The following is a 15902-nucleotide window of genomic DNA, read 5'->3' as shown; positions in this document are numbered from 1 at the left end:
ACCCAAAAAACTCAGTGCAGGCTGATGAAAACTTGCTCTGCCTAACCTGTAAGCGGAGAACAGTACTTATCATTTGTGGCAAATTTTCCAGCTCACTTCAAGGCTAGAGCTGTATGCATGGAGGGGAAAGACTGTCAAGCCGACTGCCAAATTTTAAGGAATGAAAAGCAAAGCAGCATGGTCAGTGCTCAGATATCAGTTTAGCTGCACAGAAGCTCTAGTTCCATTCACTGGCAAGGAAACTACAGCCTGGTGAATCCCTCCCACATGAACAATTCTGGGACCTGGGAATGTGTGTACATCATCCTGAGGCCTCGAGATTTCAGCAGTCGGGAAAGCAAACAGTCAGTCCTATACTCATGTTTCAACAAGGATGATAGTCCAACCAGAAATGTGAGAAATAAACAAGTAACGATCATTTAGCTGTATCCCATACCCACATACTGGCTACGAATTATTCCCGCTGGGAACCTTGGAAATGTGGACGATTTTAGAATTTCCTAATATACTGTACTTTGATTTACAGCCTAAATGAGGTTTAAGGCACTGGTAGCGTGTCTTGAACCACTTTTGAAAATACATGAGCTGTGCTGATGCTGAAATGTTGGTTGAAAGGGATTAAGAAGTCTAGGCAGCTTTTTCCACCTCAGTGATTCTACATTACTATTAAGAGGGGTGGATTAATATCAGATTTCTAGTATCTGGTTCCTCGCCGATACTGCTTAATTATCCAGATAAGTGATCAGAGTCCAGGCCAGAGAGGCATATAAATAGCAAGAACATCATCTTTCTACGTCTTTTAAACAGTGTTTATTAGGTTAAGTAATATAGTGCTCATTTCAAAAGTGCTCATTAAGGTGTAAATGCAAAGTCAGATGTTGCTGCCAGTTTGGCTTGGTCACTGTGGAAAAAGAAAAGTTTTATTCAGTCACAGGCCCTAGATTCTTCCTGTTAGTTCCCAGTGTCCCTGAGTCTCCAGGGCTGCTTTGTGCAGTCCTGTTCCTTGTCCCCAGTCTTTCCCCTTCCCCCCTGCCCCCCGCCCCACTCCAATTATCCTATATTCCCTCTTTTCATTATGAAGGACCCAGTGTCCAACCCTTACCCTTAGTATAAGAGGGTGGCTTGCTGGCTTTTCCCTTCCTCACATCAGAGGCTGACAGCATCTGGCCTCCCTAGTTCCAGTTGAAGGAGGGGGAGGAGGCGAAACACAAATTCCCAGGCTGCTCTGAGTCCAAATCTTCTGCCTGGCTGCTCTCTGTGTTTGCCAGTAATTTTATCCGGCAATACATTTTTTCCTCTCCTTTTCATTATAATTCTTCTGTCAACTTGACTCTAACCCAAGTCCTGAGCTCTGGGGGTGCTCGCCACCTGAGGCTATCATTAAGGATCAAAGGACAGTTCAAATAGGGTCTGTGGGTTTCCTTTAACCCTCTTCCCCACCCCCACGAACGTTATCCCCCACCATACGCCGCCTTATAGGTATGCCAAGTCGTCCTGTCATGCCCCATCTGTTGGGTAACATGCTCAGCCATCCAGCAGGAGGTGTTGCTGAGAAGCTAGCCGGCTCGTCCAAGTCACCAGAAAAGACCATCCCATTCCTCAATTTAGAAATTGAGAACCTAGCAGCCTCCCTGCATTCCCTGGAGGATTCCCTGAAGGCTTCCCCTTGCCTTTGGCCACTGTGAATTGGTCAGAGAAGGCTCATATCTTGCCCCCTCGAAAGGGAGACTGCGAGTCCGTTGTGGAGCAGCGACTGTCTCTGTTACTGAACTGTACTTTCCAAGTGCTTAGCACAGTGTTCTGAAAACAATAAGCGCTTAATAAATAGGATTGAATGAATGAAAAGAGCCCACAGCACCCTTCCCGAAGGACCACTCTACCAGCCTGAGCAGATGTCCGTACCATTTCTTCTGACACTCTTTGCCCATCTCACCAAAGCCTTGAAAGGGGGAGAAAAGGAATGACAAAAAACCTTCTATAACCACTGGCAAGACAGGAAAGAGGAAGAGCAGGAATTTGAAGTTTTCCTTTTTCTTGCAGGCACCGGACTTGGATTATGTGGTTCACTCCCATGTGATTACTAAGGTGCTTTGTTCACCTCAGACTCTTAATAAATGTCAGAGATAAATTGAATTAAGATTTTCCCTCCACTCGGAAATGTCTCTCCAGACAGCATCACCAAATTTTGTCTCTCCGTTCTTTCAAAGCCCTTCTACATAACCACCTTCTCCATGAGGACTTCCATGATTTGACCCTCCCAGGCACAATGTCCTTCCAGCTTCCTCAGTATTCTTCTTGAATTGGCTGGTGAATTATTTGATGTGAAAGGATTTGTCCATTTTGGTTTTTCATTTATGTCAGCTCTCATAGGACAAAGAACCTCTGTTCGACTCTCGTATAATCATTAGTATAAGTCTGCATGCCCTCCCCATTATGTTGTGAACCCCTCAAAGGCAGAAATCAATCAATCAGTGGTATTTACTGATCATGTACTGTTGAAGAAAACTGTCATAAGTACTTGGGAGAGTATAATACATCTTTTGGGCAGGGATTGTGTCTACCAACTGTACAATAAGCTCCCTTGTGGGCAGGAAACATGTCTCCCATCCCTGTTATAGTATTCTCTCCCAAGCGCTTAGTGCAATGCTCTGCCCACAGTAAATGCACAATAAATGCAATTGATTTATTTTTGTAGTGCACTTTCCCAAATGCTTAGGACAGTGCTCTGGACACAATAAGCACTCAATAAATAATAATGTTGGTACTTGTTATGCGCTTACTATGTGCAGAGCACTGTTCTAAGTGCTGGGGTAGATACAGGGTGATCAGGTTGTCCCATGTGAGGCTCACACTTAATCCCCATTTTACAGATGAGGTAACTGAAGCCCAGAGAAGTTAAGTGACTTGCCCACAGTCATACAGCTGACAAGTGGCAGAGCAGGGATTCGAACCCATGCCACTGATTGAGTTGAAAGATATGTTCCCTGACCGCAGGGAGCTAACAGTCATGTTTATCTATTCCCCCCACACTCCTAATTCCCTGCTTTGCATCCAGGAAGTTTGCAGTAAATGACAGTATTCTTTATGATAATAATAATAGAAATTATTATGATATTTGTTAAACATTTACTATGTGCCAAGCACTGTTCTAAATGCTGTGGTAGATGCAAGGTAATCAAGTTGGACACAGCCCCACTGGGGCTCACAGTCTCACTGCCCATTTTACAGATGAAGTAACTGAGGCACATAGAAGTTAAGTGACTTGCCTAAGGTCACACAGTAGACAAGTGGCAGAACCGGCATTAGAACCCATAATCTCTGACTCCCAAACCCATGCTCTTGCCCTTATAATAAATCGGTGGCCAAAAATAATGATAGAAGGCACCAAAAGATGTATCAATTATCAGAAACAAGTCTTTTTCATTTCCTTTTTCTATTCATTCATTCAATTGTGTTTACTGAGAGTTTACAGTGTGAAAAGACCATTTCAGAAATACCTTTAATTAGTCACTAATCAGCTTCATATAGGAAATGATATACTCCAGCTCAGCAGAATGGCTCTTCCCTGTGTTATGGTGAGGATAAAACCTCTCCATCTAGGAGCCGAAATGTAGATGGGTCTTTTTGTGGTCTCCCTGACCAGTGGCACATTTTGGTTCAGACCTAATGACTGAGCACAAATATTCTTTGAAACAGCGCAGAGAGGGTTAAACCTTGACTGGGACAGCCAGCACAGCTGTTTATCCTAATTGTGCAGCTTTCCCAGAGAACCAGGTTCAGCTGCTGAGAAACTTCTGAACTGCAGACATTATAAAAGGAGCAAACACAGGTGTGGACATTATTCTGGGAAGGAGGCATTTTATCTAAGAGTGCAGCTCCAAATGCAACTTTTGCCTTTCACTTAATAAATTGGAGGCTTGAAGTCAGGTCCCTCCAGAGACCTACTCTTAAGATGACTCCTTAGCCTCAGGAAACTTGGGTAAGGCTGTCATTTCTGTCATTATTGTAAATGTAGTTAGATCATAGTAGTACCTGTTTTCAGTCGGTGGCTTATTGCAGAGGTGAGTTGGAACTTCATTCTCATAACATTTGTATGATTCTGGTATTCAGCTTCGCTGTCTCCTAAATGAAGGAAGGAGGGAATACTTTCAGGATCTAGGTCAGATCAATAGTCCCTTTGTTTGGCCCTGGAAAGAGAGACATTTTGGGAATCCCATCCTAAAGTGACTTGATACAGGGTCACAAGTAGTTTTCATTTGGGGCCTGCCTGTTGACTTTACTGAGGACTTTCCACCATGGAGAGTTATCTGTTATCAAAAACAGAGAGTGGGGACAAGGCAGAAAATGAGGAGAAGAGAGGGAAGTATGGGAAGATACTGCTCATAAGAGTCACAGTCACCCTGAGGGACCTGCAGTTATTCAGTGGGTCTGATCGTTTTAAATCTTTGCTTATTCTGCTGCACAACTAGGTGGATGAAGTGAAATGAAGACTATTTCTTCCCTCTTCTGTTCTTATTTGGAGGACTTTATTTCCTTGGCAAGTGTATTGATACCACACTCTTCAATGTCTCTAATAATCTCTTTATACCCATATCTTTTCTGACTTTGGGCAAGTCACTTAACTTCTCGGTGCCTCAGTTACCTCATCTGTAAAATGGGGATTAAGACTGTGAGCCCCACGTGGGACAACCTGATTCCCTTGTGTCTACCCCAGCGCTTAGAACAGTGCTCAGCACATAGTAAGCGCTTAACAAATACCAACATTATTATTATTATTATTAGTCCTGCTACCTGCTTTTGACTCCATGGTCCACTCAGCCTTAAAACACTATTGGTATTTGGTCTGGCTGAAATGGGATTCATATCACTCTCCCCTGGCCTTTTGACCACTTAGTTCAGTGGAAAGAGCCCGGGCTTGGGAGTCAGAGGTCATGGGTTCGAATTCCGACTCTGCCCCTTGTCAGCTGTGTGACTGTGGGCAAGTCACTTCACTTCTCTGTGCCTCAGTTTCCTCATCTGTAAAATGGGGATGAAGACTGTGAGCCTCCCGTAGAACAACCTCGTTCCCCTGTATCTACCCCAGCACTTAGAACAGTGCTCTGCACATAGTAAGCACTTAAAAAATACCAACATTATTATTTTACAGGTTCTACCTCTGGGTCTGTTATGTTGTACTCTTCCAAATGTCTTAGCACAGTGCTCTGCACACAGTAAGCACTAAGATCCAACTGACTGACTCCACCTTGTGAAGCTCAGTTCTAGATCTCTACCCTTCTCACTCTGTATTCTTGGGAACCTCACTGTCTGTCATGGATTCAGTTACTACTACTTTGCACAAGACTCCACAATCTACTACTCCAGCTCTGACTTTTCATTTATTATTTCACTTATTTATTTTGTCAATGAGGTGTACATCCCCTTGATTCTATTTATCTTGAAAATGTTGTCTTGTTTCTGTTCTGTTTTGCTCTATCTGTCTCCGTTTAGACTATCAGCCCATCAGTGGGCAGGGATTGTCTCTGTTGCCAAATTGTACATTCCAAGCACTTAGTACAGTGCTCTGCACATAGTAACTGCTCAATAAATACTATTGAATGAATGAATCGGACCCTGCAATACCACACTTCATTAGTAGTAGCAATGTTTCTTGAGCTGGCATTTTGCGCCGAGCAGTACTAAGCACCTGGGAAAGTGCAGTTGTGAAGGCTAAAAGACCGAGAATCTGAACAGAGGAGTTGATGATAGTCAATGATATGTGCACAGTCCCGATTTAATTTTCTTGTCTCCAATTCCCACAGGGACGGTTGTTACAACAAGCAAGTAGACAGGGGTGTAGCATTTTGTGAAGTAGACACAGGACTTCTATATTTAAATCCATTTATGACTCAAGTGATCACAGCCTAGTACTATTGCTGTGACACCAGTAGTTTGCCATCAATCCTTTAATGATATTGAGCACTTACTGTGTGCAGAACACTGGACTAAGTGCATGGGTGAGTACCATAAAAACAAAAACCTTGGATCTGCACCTTTTAGGCTGATATTTAACCCACCCTCAGCCCCATAGCACTTATATATGTATCTGTAACTTCGTGTTTGTCTTCCCCTCTAGACTGTGAGCTCTTTGTGGACAGGGAATGTGTCTATCAGCTCTGTATGGTACTCTCCCAAGTATTTAGTGCAGTGCTCTGCACACAGTAAGTGCTCAATAAATAGCACGGATTGATAGACATGATCTCTATAGTCAAGATGCTGGCAATCTAGGTTGCTAGAGTAGCCACTTTGGTAACTGCTGTGTTCTTCACCACCCCAATTAACCTCTTTTTTTTAGGAATCCTAACTGAGCCAGTCCACATGCAGAAAGCTTTAGCTAATTTTCATCAAACTTTTGCAAGGCCTAAGGGATAGAACATGGACTTGGTTTCTAATCCTGATTCCACCACTTGTCTGCTGTTTGATCTCAGGCAAATCACTTCACTTGTTTGGTGTAAAATAGGGCTCACAGTCTTAATCCCCATGTGGCACAGGGACTTTGTCCAACCCAATTTGCTTAAATCCACCCCACTGCCTAGTACAGTCCCTGGCAAATAGAGTAAACACTTAACAAATGCTATTGTTATTATTGTTCCAGCAAGTATTTTCTCTACATCTAGCTGTTTCTCCCCTCTGCTACTGCTTGGTATAGGGTCAGACTTATGGTGAGTGGGAAAGGAGAGGAACAAACACTGCACATACATGGTAATATCTCCCATAACTTGTGCTGGGTTAATTTCAAACCATCTGCTTCCTTTTCAATAAATAGCCAAGAATGAGATGAGGGTCACTCCACTGAGTCCTTTCTGGATAAAAGTCAGTTACTTTATCTTTCTGGTTGCCAAGAAATATCTTCTCTTTCTCCTTACTTTCTTTTTATTAAAGCTGGTTTAGGGCTTTAAAGACTTTGCCTTGGGATTTGATAATCATACTGTTGCACTTCCCTATTTCTATTGCACGTGCCTTGATGAAATTAGTTATGAAGTCATGAAAGGATAGTACCTGACTAGACTTAGTTTCTCTACTTCTCACAGAGGAAATTTTAAATCTAAATTAGCACTAAACTTCTTGTTTTGCCTCCCGATTTGGCTTGTTTTCAACTTGTCCTAGATAAACTGTAAATGCCTCTTTGCACCTGCCTGCTTTAAATATCAACTGAACATATTTTCCTTCAATAATAATAACTGTGGTATGTATTTACTATAATAATCACTGGGGTTGATACAAGATAATCTGAGTCAGGCACAGTCCCTCCTCCTAAATGGGGTGCTCAGTCTCAGGGGAGAAAGAACAGGAATTTAATCCCCATTTTCAGGTGAAGAAACTGAGGCACAGGTGTTAGGTGAATTGCCTAATGTCATACCACAGACAAGTGGCAGAGCTAGGATTAGAATGCAGGTCTCAGGACTGTGTTCTTTCCACTAGGCCACACTTCTTCTCAGTCCAGTTGTGTGGGTTTGTGCTGTTAATTCCCTCATGAATTCAACCCTAGAGGCATCTACACGTTCCTAAGGAGTGGAATATTTTTATGGCCATATCCCTTCAGCCCCATTATTCCTTGGAGTCTTTCTAAAATGTTGAGGATTCTTCTAAAATGGGAAGTTCTTCATGAGTTCTGTCTTCACACTGACCATTGCACTGACTTCCATCAATTACTTTAAATTGCTGATTTTAAACACTTAGTACAGTGCTCTGCACACAAATAATCAAATATCACTATGTGGGCAGGGTACATGTCTACCAACTCTGTTATATCCAACTCTCCTAAATGCTTAGTACAGTGCTATACACACAGTAAGCCCTTAAAAATTATTAATGATTGATTGAAAAATTGAGCAGGTCCACAGAAGAATGAGGGAGCCAGTGTCTTGGTCAAGGCAGGCAGGGAACAACCTAAGAAATAATGTTGATTTTTTTTTCCTACTTGCATTTTCTCATTTTAAATCAACAAAATATCAATCATCTGAACTATGCAATCCAGCTCCTTTAATTATCTGGAAACCAGGCACACCAGCTTTGAAGCATTCACCTTTTGAGCTGCCTGAGCATTTGCATTGTTTGAGGGTTACTGTTATGTGCCCCATTCCCCCAGTGCTGTGCATGAGGATTTTTTTCAAAGTGCAGTCCCCAAATTGCATAATGAAGTTGGAATATCTCCAATCTGGCCACCATTGTAAAAGAAAAGATTAAATAAATTGTTTTCCCTCCGAAACCACCGCCACTCAAAAGAAGACTGCACTTCTACCAGCATTACAGTAATTTCTCTGCACATTAATTGTGGCCATTACAAAAACGCATGATAGCTGTCAGTTGGAGAAATCCTTTCAGAAAAAGAAATGAGAATTTTGAACCTGAAACACGGCTCTCTGAACTGGCTCGACCAAAAAGCGAAGCTATTAATAGTTGGGGTTTTTTTCCTGAGAGCGTGGACTGATGTAGATGTTCCTGGGTCCTCAATGGGGTCTCAATGCAGTAGAATGGTGGCTTTGAGAAACCCAAATTCTGGACCCAGCAGAGGTGAGGTCAGAGACCGCCTCGATCTCACCTATCTCACCTCCAACTCCTAGCCTATTTCCTGCCTCTAGCTGGGAACACCCTCCCTCCTCAAATCCAACAGTTGCTTTCCCCCATCTTCAAAGCCTTATTGAAGGCACATCTCCAGGAAGTCGTCCCAGATCAAGCTTGACCCATTCCTCATCTCACACTCCCTTCTGCATCACCTGGGCTTGCTCCCTTTGTTCTCCCTTCCAGCCCCACAGCACTTATGTACCTATCTGTAATTTATTTGTATCGATGTCTGTCTTCATCCCCTTCCTCCCATACTGTAAACTCACTGTGGGCAGGGAATGTGTCTATTTTTGTATTGTACTCTCCCAAGTGCTTGGTACAGTGCTCTGCACACAGTAAGTGCTCAAATATGATTGAATGAATGGAATCCATCAACCTAAAAAGAGGCTTTGTCTTAGGAAAAGGTGGTGGATGGGTGGGTAAACCCGATTTGTCTAAAACCTTTCTCAAGCATCTGGGGATTTCCCAGAGCTTGTTGCTGGGTAGTCTTCCCCCTTTCTTTCTGATCTGCTTCATTTTAAGGGCAGGGTAATTGATTTTGCATCTAAGTCCTCCAAATATGGATTAAGAGCAGGTATTTGATGTCCAAAAAGTATTTTTCAGCAGACTATTCAGCAAACAAGAGGCTGAAAAGGAAGTTGCACCTTGGGGGCAGAGTGGAAGGAAACTCTTTAAAAATGAATAGAGTTAAGTTCACTTCAAAACCTAACAGGTTTTAAAATGTTCCAATGAGATTTACCCAGGGCACAACATCTTTTCTTCCCTGTTTCCAATGAGAACTTGATTCATCAGATGTGGCGGCATGGGTCAGAGTTAGTCCTGTGTAGCCTGGCAATACAGGTAAAAATCATCGATATTTAGGCTTGAACTTGAAGAAAAGAATCAATAAGAAACTCCACATCTAATCTTGTTCAATTTACCCCTGGACCCAACCTTGAAGATTCAGGGTTACAGAAAAACGTTTTGAAAAAACAAGTAGACTCAGTCGCCCAGCTTCTCTTCCCTGAAATTGCTATCTTTTTTCTGTGTCTAATCTCATGTCCATACAATTTAAATTTCAAAAAAGAAAGGGCCTTATTGGGTCAGACCACTGATACCATCAGCCCTATTTTCCCTCTGCCTGGAAACTTTAAACAACTGAGCTATCCTTGCCCTTCTTCTATCCATCTTAATTGGTGGGGAACTGCAAAATGATTAAACCTGAGTAGGTCCTTCACCATAGAGTGTAAAGTCTCTGGTCAGGGAACATGTTAGTATTTTGTTTAGTACTTCTCCACTGCTTAGTATCTTATAATAATAATAATGGCATTTGTTAAGCTCTTACTATGTGCCAAGCAATGGGGTAGATATAAGGTAATCAGACTGTCCCACATGGGGCTCACAGTCAAAATCCCCATTTTACAGATGAGGTAACTGAGGTAGAGAGAATAATAATAAAGTTGGTATTTGTTAAGCACTTACTATGTCTTAGCACTGGGGTAGATACAAGGTAATCAGGTTGTCCCACTTGAGGTTCACAGTCCCCATTTTACAGATGAGGTAACTGAGGTAGAGAGAATAATAATGTTAGTATTTAAGTGCTTACTATGTGCCAAGCACTGCTCTTAGTGCTGGGGTAGATATAAGGTAATCAGGTTGTCCCACGTGAGGCTCACAGTCCTAATCCCCATTTTACAAATGAGGTAACTGAGGCACCGAGAAGTTAAGCAACTTGCCCAAGATTACACAGCAGACAAGTGGTGGAGCTGGGATTAGATCCACAACCTCTAACTCCTAAAACCATGCTCTTTCCACTGAGCTACATCCTCTGACACCCAAGCCCGGGCTCTTTCCAGTAAGCCATGCTGCTTCTGTATACTGCACCTCATAGGTGCTCAGTAAATACTATCACTACTACAGGATTATTCATTCATTCAATCATATTTATTGAGTGCTTACTGTGTGCAGAGCGCTGTACTAAGCACTTGGAAATTACTATTCAGCAACAGAGACAATCCCTACCCAACAACAGGCTCACAGTCTAGGAGGGGGGATTACATAACCATGGTATTCCCCTATCTGTGAATTTCCTTAAGGTGAGCATGGCTGAGTTGTCCACACGATTTCCAGTTTTTTTTTTAACAGTATTTAAGTGCATACAATTGCTATGTACTGTTCTAAGTGCTGGGATAGATATCTTAGGTTGGATATAGTCTCTGTCCCACATAAGGCTCGCAGTCCTATCTCCATTTTATAGATGAGGTGACAGAGCCACAGTGACCTTATTAGTATTATTATTATGACATTTGTTAAGTGCTTACTATGTGCCAAGCACTGTTCTAAAGCTAGGGTAGAGACAAGGTAATCAGGTTGTCCCACTTGGGGCTCTCAGTCTTCATCCCTGTTTTACAGATGAGGTAACTGAGACAGAGAAATTTAAGTGGCTTGCCCAAGGTCACACACTATGTGACTTATCTAAAGTCACACAGCAGACTAGTGATGGGCCGGGATTAGTAAACTCAGCTGTGGACACTGCTTAAAGAATAAAGTTCTGTGAAGATAGCAGCATTTTAGTTGGCAGGTTATAGGGCAGAGTGTTTGTGTCTGTCTTTTAGCTGCATGGACCTTTGTGGACCTTTAATGCTAGAAAAATTAGTTATTGTGATTGACATTTCTCAGATTCATTCATTCAATTGTATTTATTGGGGACTTACTGTGTGCAGGGCACTGCATTAAGCTCTTAATACAATTCAGCAACAGAGACAATTTAGAAGGAGGGAGATCTTACTATTGGTCAAGAATTGCTCTAAGCACTGGGTAAGATACAAGTTAATTAGATTGGATAACATCACGGTCCTACATGGGGCTTACAGCCTACATAAGAGGGAAGATAAATTTTGAATCCCAGTTTTAGAGATGAGGAAACTAAGGCACAGGCAAATTAAGTGACGGGGGAGGGGTTAGAACTCAGGTCCTTTGACTCCCAGGCCTTTGCTCTTTCCACCAGGCTACTCTGTCCACATGAGTAATGAGCAGGCAGGGTGGGAAAACTGTAATTCTGGATTTAAATGTTGCCTACTTAACTCCTAGTCTCCATGGAGATTTTAAAGAAAAGAATAAACTATCATTGGTTTGGGATGGTTTTGTCATTCTCCTCCCTGGATGCAGTATTCTGGACTCGATAACCTCTTGTGGTCCCTTCCAGCTGTGGAATTGCAGCATTCAATCTACCAATTTACTTTTTAAGAAATAATAATGTTGGTATTTGTTAAGTGCTTACTATGTGCAGAGCACTGTTCTAAATGCTGGGGTAGATACAGGGTAATCAGGTTGTCCCACGTGAGGCTCACAGTCTTAATCCTCATGGCCCAGAGAAGTGAAATATATAATATGACAAAAAAAGCCTAAATAACTCAAGACAATACTATTAATGGAGCGCAAAACCTCTCAGGGAGCTCATTCTAATCTAGCTCAGTTAACGGAAGTTTGGTCTGTTCCTCCCCTCATATCCAATAATGAGTTGATGGTCCAAATCTGATTCCCAGTAAATGTGTTCCCTTCACATAAGCTCTCTTTAAAAGCAACCCTAGTGGGCACCCTTTTTGTCATTCTGAGCAGAGAGGTTAAGGATGGAATAGATCTTGGAGGCTAAACTGCTGTCACAAGGAGGTCAAAGTTCAGGAAGAGGGAAGGTCATAGTGAAGTTCACAAAGCCACAGTCTGCCCTGAAGATTAATGGAAGGGTTCAGTCTCTGGGAATGCTGACCTGGTATCTTTGAGGTGCAGCAAATTCCCTTGGAAAGGAATGTTGTGCTTTTTTTGGTCTTATTTTTTATTCCCTTCTCCCAACATTAGAGTTTAGCATACAATAGTTTTGAATACCTAGATGATAGTTTAGAAAAAAGACAGAAAAGATATTTATGTATGTGTGGTTATATACGGAAATGTACGTACATACATACACAATCAGTTCTGCTATATCATTACCAATTTGGTCCTAACTAGATGGAAAAATTAGTTAATTCTCATCGCATAAATGCTCTGATAGTTCTATTGTAAGCTAACTCTACTGCATTGTACTTTCCCAGTCACTTAATACAATGCTGTGCACACAGTATGCACTCAAATACCATTTATTTGATAGAGTAGATCAACAAGTTAAGGCAAGTAGGTTTGGTATGGCAAGAAATGGTTGTGTTCATGTTTTGAATCAATGAAGTCAAGATGCTGTGCTTCACAGACACTACCTCTGACTTAGTCTACTGTACAGTATATTGTATTCTTGGGTTGTTTGTCTCTGCAGTTGCAAAAAGTGGCAGAGTTGTAAAGCAATCTGATAGCGGTGAACATCATAATATAGGAATCTGTATTCAAAACAGAACAATTATGGCATTTTCCCATTGAATCAGTGACCAGCACAATGTGATTTTTTTTCCATAATGAGACACCAATGCACACATGTATTCTTATGCACACACATAATTACACAGATAACTCTCTCTCTGTATCTATAGATTTATAGCTATATACACACACACATATATTGGAGTTCCTCAAGGGTCAGTTCTCGGCCCTCTTCTGTTCTCCATTTACACTCACTCCCTCGGTGAACTCATTCGCTCTCACGGCTTTGACTACCATCTCTACGCAGATGACACACAGATCTACATCTCCGCCCCTGTCCTCTCCCCCTCCCTTCAGGCTCGCATCTCCTCCTGCCTCCGGGATGTCTCCACCTGGATGTCGGCCCGCCACCTAAAACTCAACATGAGCAAGACTGAGCTCCTCATCTTCCCTCCCAAACCCGGTCCTCTCCCAGACTTCTCTATCACCGTGGATGGCACGACCATCCTTCCCGTCTCTCGGGCCCGCAATCTCGGTGTCATCCTTGACTCGTCCCTCTCGTTCACCCCACACATCCTAGCTGTTACCGAGACCTGCCGGTTTCACCTCTACAATATCGCCAAGATCCGCCCTTTCCTCTCCACCCAAACGGCTACCTTACTGCTACAGGCTCTCGTTATATCCCGGCTAGACTACTGTATCAGCCTTCTCTCTGACCTCCCTTCCTCCTCTCTCGCCCCGCTCCGGTCTATTCTTCACTCCGCTGCCCGGCTCATCATCCTGCAGAAACGATCTGGGCATGTCACTCCCCTTCTTAAACAACTCCAGTGGTTGCCTATCAACCTCCGCTCCAAACAATAACTCCTCACTCTAGGCTTCGAGGCTCTCCATCACCTTGCCCCTTCCTACCTCTCCTCCCTTCTCTCTTTCTACCGCCCACCCCGCACGCTCCGCTCCTCTGACGCCCACCTCCTCACTGTCCCTCGGTCTCGCCTATCCCGCCGTCGACCCCTAGGCCACGTCCTCCCGTGGTCCCGGAACGCCCTCCCTCCTCACCTCCGCCAAACTGATTCTCTTCCCCTCTTCAAAACCCTACTTAAAACTCACCTTCTCCAAGAGGCCTTCCCAGACTGAGCTCCCTTCTCCCTCTACTCCCTCTACCACCCCTCCTTCACCTCTCTGCAGCTAAACCCTCTTTTCCCCCTTTCCCTCTGCTCCTCCACCTCTCCCTTCCCCTCCCCACAGCACTGTACTTGTCCGCTCAACTGTATATATTTCCATTACCCTATTTATTTTGTTAATGAATTGTACATCGCCTTGATTCTGTTTAGTTGCCATTGTTTTTACGAGATGTTCTTCCCCTCGACTCTATTGCCATTGTTCTTGTCTGTCCATCTCCCCCGATTAGGCTGTAAGCCCGTCAAACGGCAGGGACTGTCTCTATCTGTTGCCGACCTGTTCATCCCAAGCGCTTAGTACAGTGCTCTGCACATAGTAAGTGCTCAATAAATACTATTGAATGAATGAATATGTATATGCTATTTAAGGGATTTAATTGGTGCCTTCCCTAAGTCCTGTTTCCTCTTCTCTCATTCCCTTCTCTGCCACCCTTCCTCTTGGATTTGCATCCTTTATTTACTCCATCACCTCAGCTCCTCAACACTGATGTACATATCTAATTTATATACATTGTCTTTCTCCTCCTGTAGACTATAAGCTCCTTGTGGGCTGGGATCTAGTCTTTCAAGTCTTTGTACTGCGCTCTCCTAAATGTTTTAATACAATGCTTTGCCCAAAGTGCTCATTAAATGTTTGATAGTGGTATTTATTGAACACTTACTGCATGCAGAGCACTGTACTCAGTGTTTGGGAGAATGTAACAGAGTTGGTAGGCAGTCTTGCCCACAAGGAGCTTACAACCTAGAGGAAACAGATATTAAATACTAATATAAATATAAATCATGAATATGTGCATAAGCTCTGAGGGGATTTAGTGAGTCAAACACAGGAACATAAATATTTATAAAATACTTTAATATAAAAAACTTGTCTGTCATGTTCATATACCATCTTGTCCTAAATAAGAATACTTGTTTGGAAGTTTTGGGTTTTTTTTAAATTAGTCAAACTCCTACCCACCCACTCCTACCTCACATAGAATGTACTACTGGCTATGTCAGTGTAAATTCTTTAAGATACTCAAGTAATTATTTCATGATACACCTACAGGTTGAAAAGTGAATATTTCATATTAGATTTTATCCAGATATGAATGAGCCTATTAAGTCAAATCAGCTTTAGTCAAAGATCTGCATAATTCCAGTTAACTAAACCTACAAATACAATAATAGATTCTGGGCTCAGAAGATAAATCCAGCCTTTCAGCCCATGGAGGAAGATATTAATGATAATTGAGACATTTGTTAAGCATTTACTATGTTACAGGCACTATACTAAACACTGGGGTGGATACAAGCAAATCAGGTTGGGCACAATCCCTGTCCCCTATGGGACTCAGTCTAAATCCCCATTTTTTATATGAGGTAACTTCCACAGAAGTGAAGTGATTTGCCCAAGGTCACACAGCAGTCAAAGGGCAGAGCTGGGATTAGAACCCAAGTGTTTCTGACTCCCATAACTGTGCTCTATCCACTAGACCATGCTGAACTGACAATCTGATAGAGCACCTAAGTTGATAATTGTTGTGGTATGTGTTAAACACTTACTATGGGCCAGGCACTGTACTAGGCTTTGGGGTGGATACAAGCAAATCAGGTTGCACACATCTCTGTCCCACATGGGGCTCACAGTTTTAATCCCCATTTTACAGAAGAGGTAACTGAGGCACAGAGAAGTGAAGTGAGTTGCCCAAGGTCAGACAGCAGATAAGCGGTGGAGCTGGGTTTAGAATCCAGGTCTATTGGACTCCCAGAACTATGATCTATCCACTAGGTGATGCTGCTTCTGAGAGAGACTTG

The 15902-nt window shown here is 42.7% G+C and overlaps 1 long non-coding RNA gene across 2 annotated transcripts in view; it reads left to right on the top strand.

The window, feature by feature from the left end:
- The first annotated feature begins 3856 nt into the window (after window positions 1-3856).
- LOC103170603 overlaps window positions 3857-15902 on the top strand; it is a 45278-nt gene continuing 33232 nt past the window's right edge. The window contains exon 1 of one of the 2 annotated variants that reach the window (XR_003764153.2): window positions 3857-4061. This is a non-coding gene — a long non-coding RNA (uncharacterized LOC103170603). The remainder of the gene's footprint in view (window positions 4062-15902) is intronic. The other variant, XR_486288.4, reaches the window with a different exon arrangement.

The sequence above is a fragment of the Ornithorhynchus anatinus genome, chromosome 1 (genome assembly GCF_004115215.2).
Source record: "Ornithorhynchus anatinus isolate Pmale09 chromosome 1, mOrnAna1.pri.v4, whole genome shotgun sequence".
Taxonomy (NCBI): domain Eukaryota; kingdom Metazoa; phylum Chordata; class Mammalia; order Monotremata; family Ornithorhynchidae; genus Ornithorhynchus; species Ornithorhynchus anatinus.
Note: the sequence above shows the minus strand (reverse complement) of the source record. Positions and strands in the feature narration are given on the sequence as shown.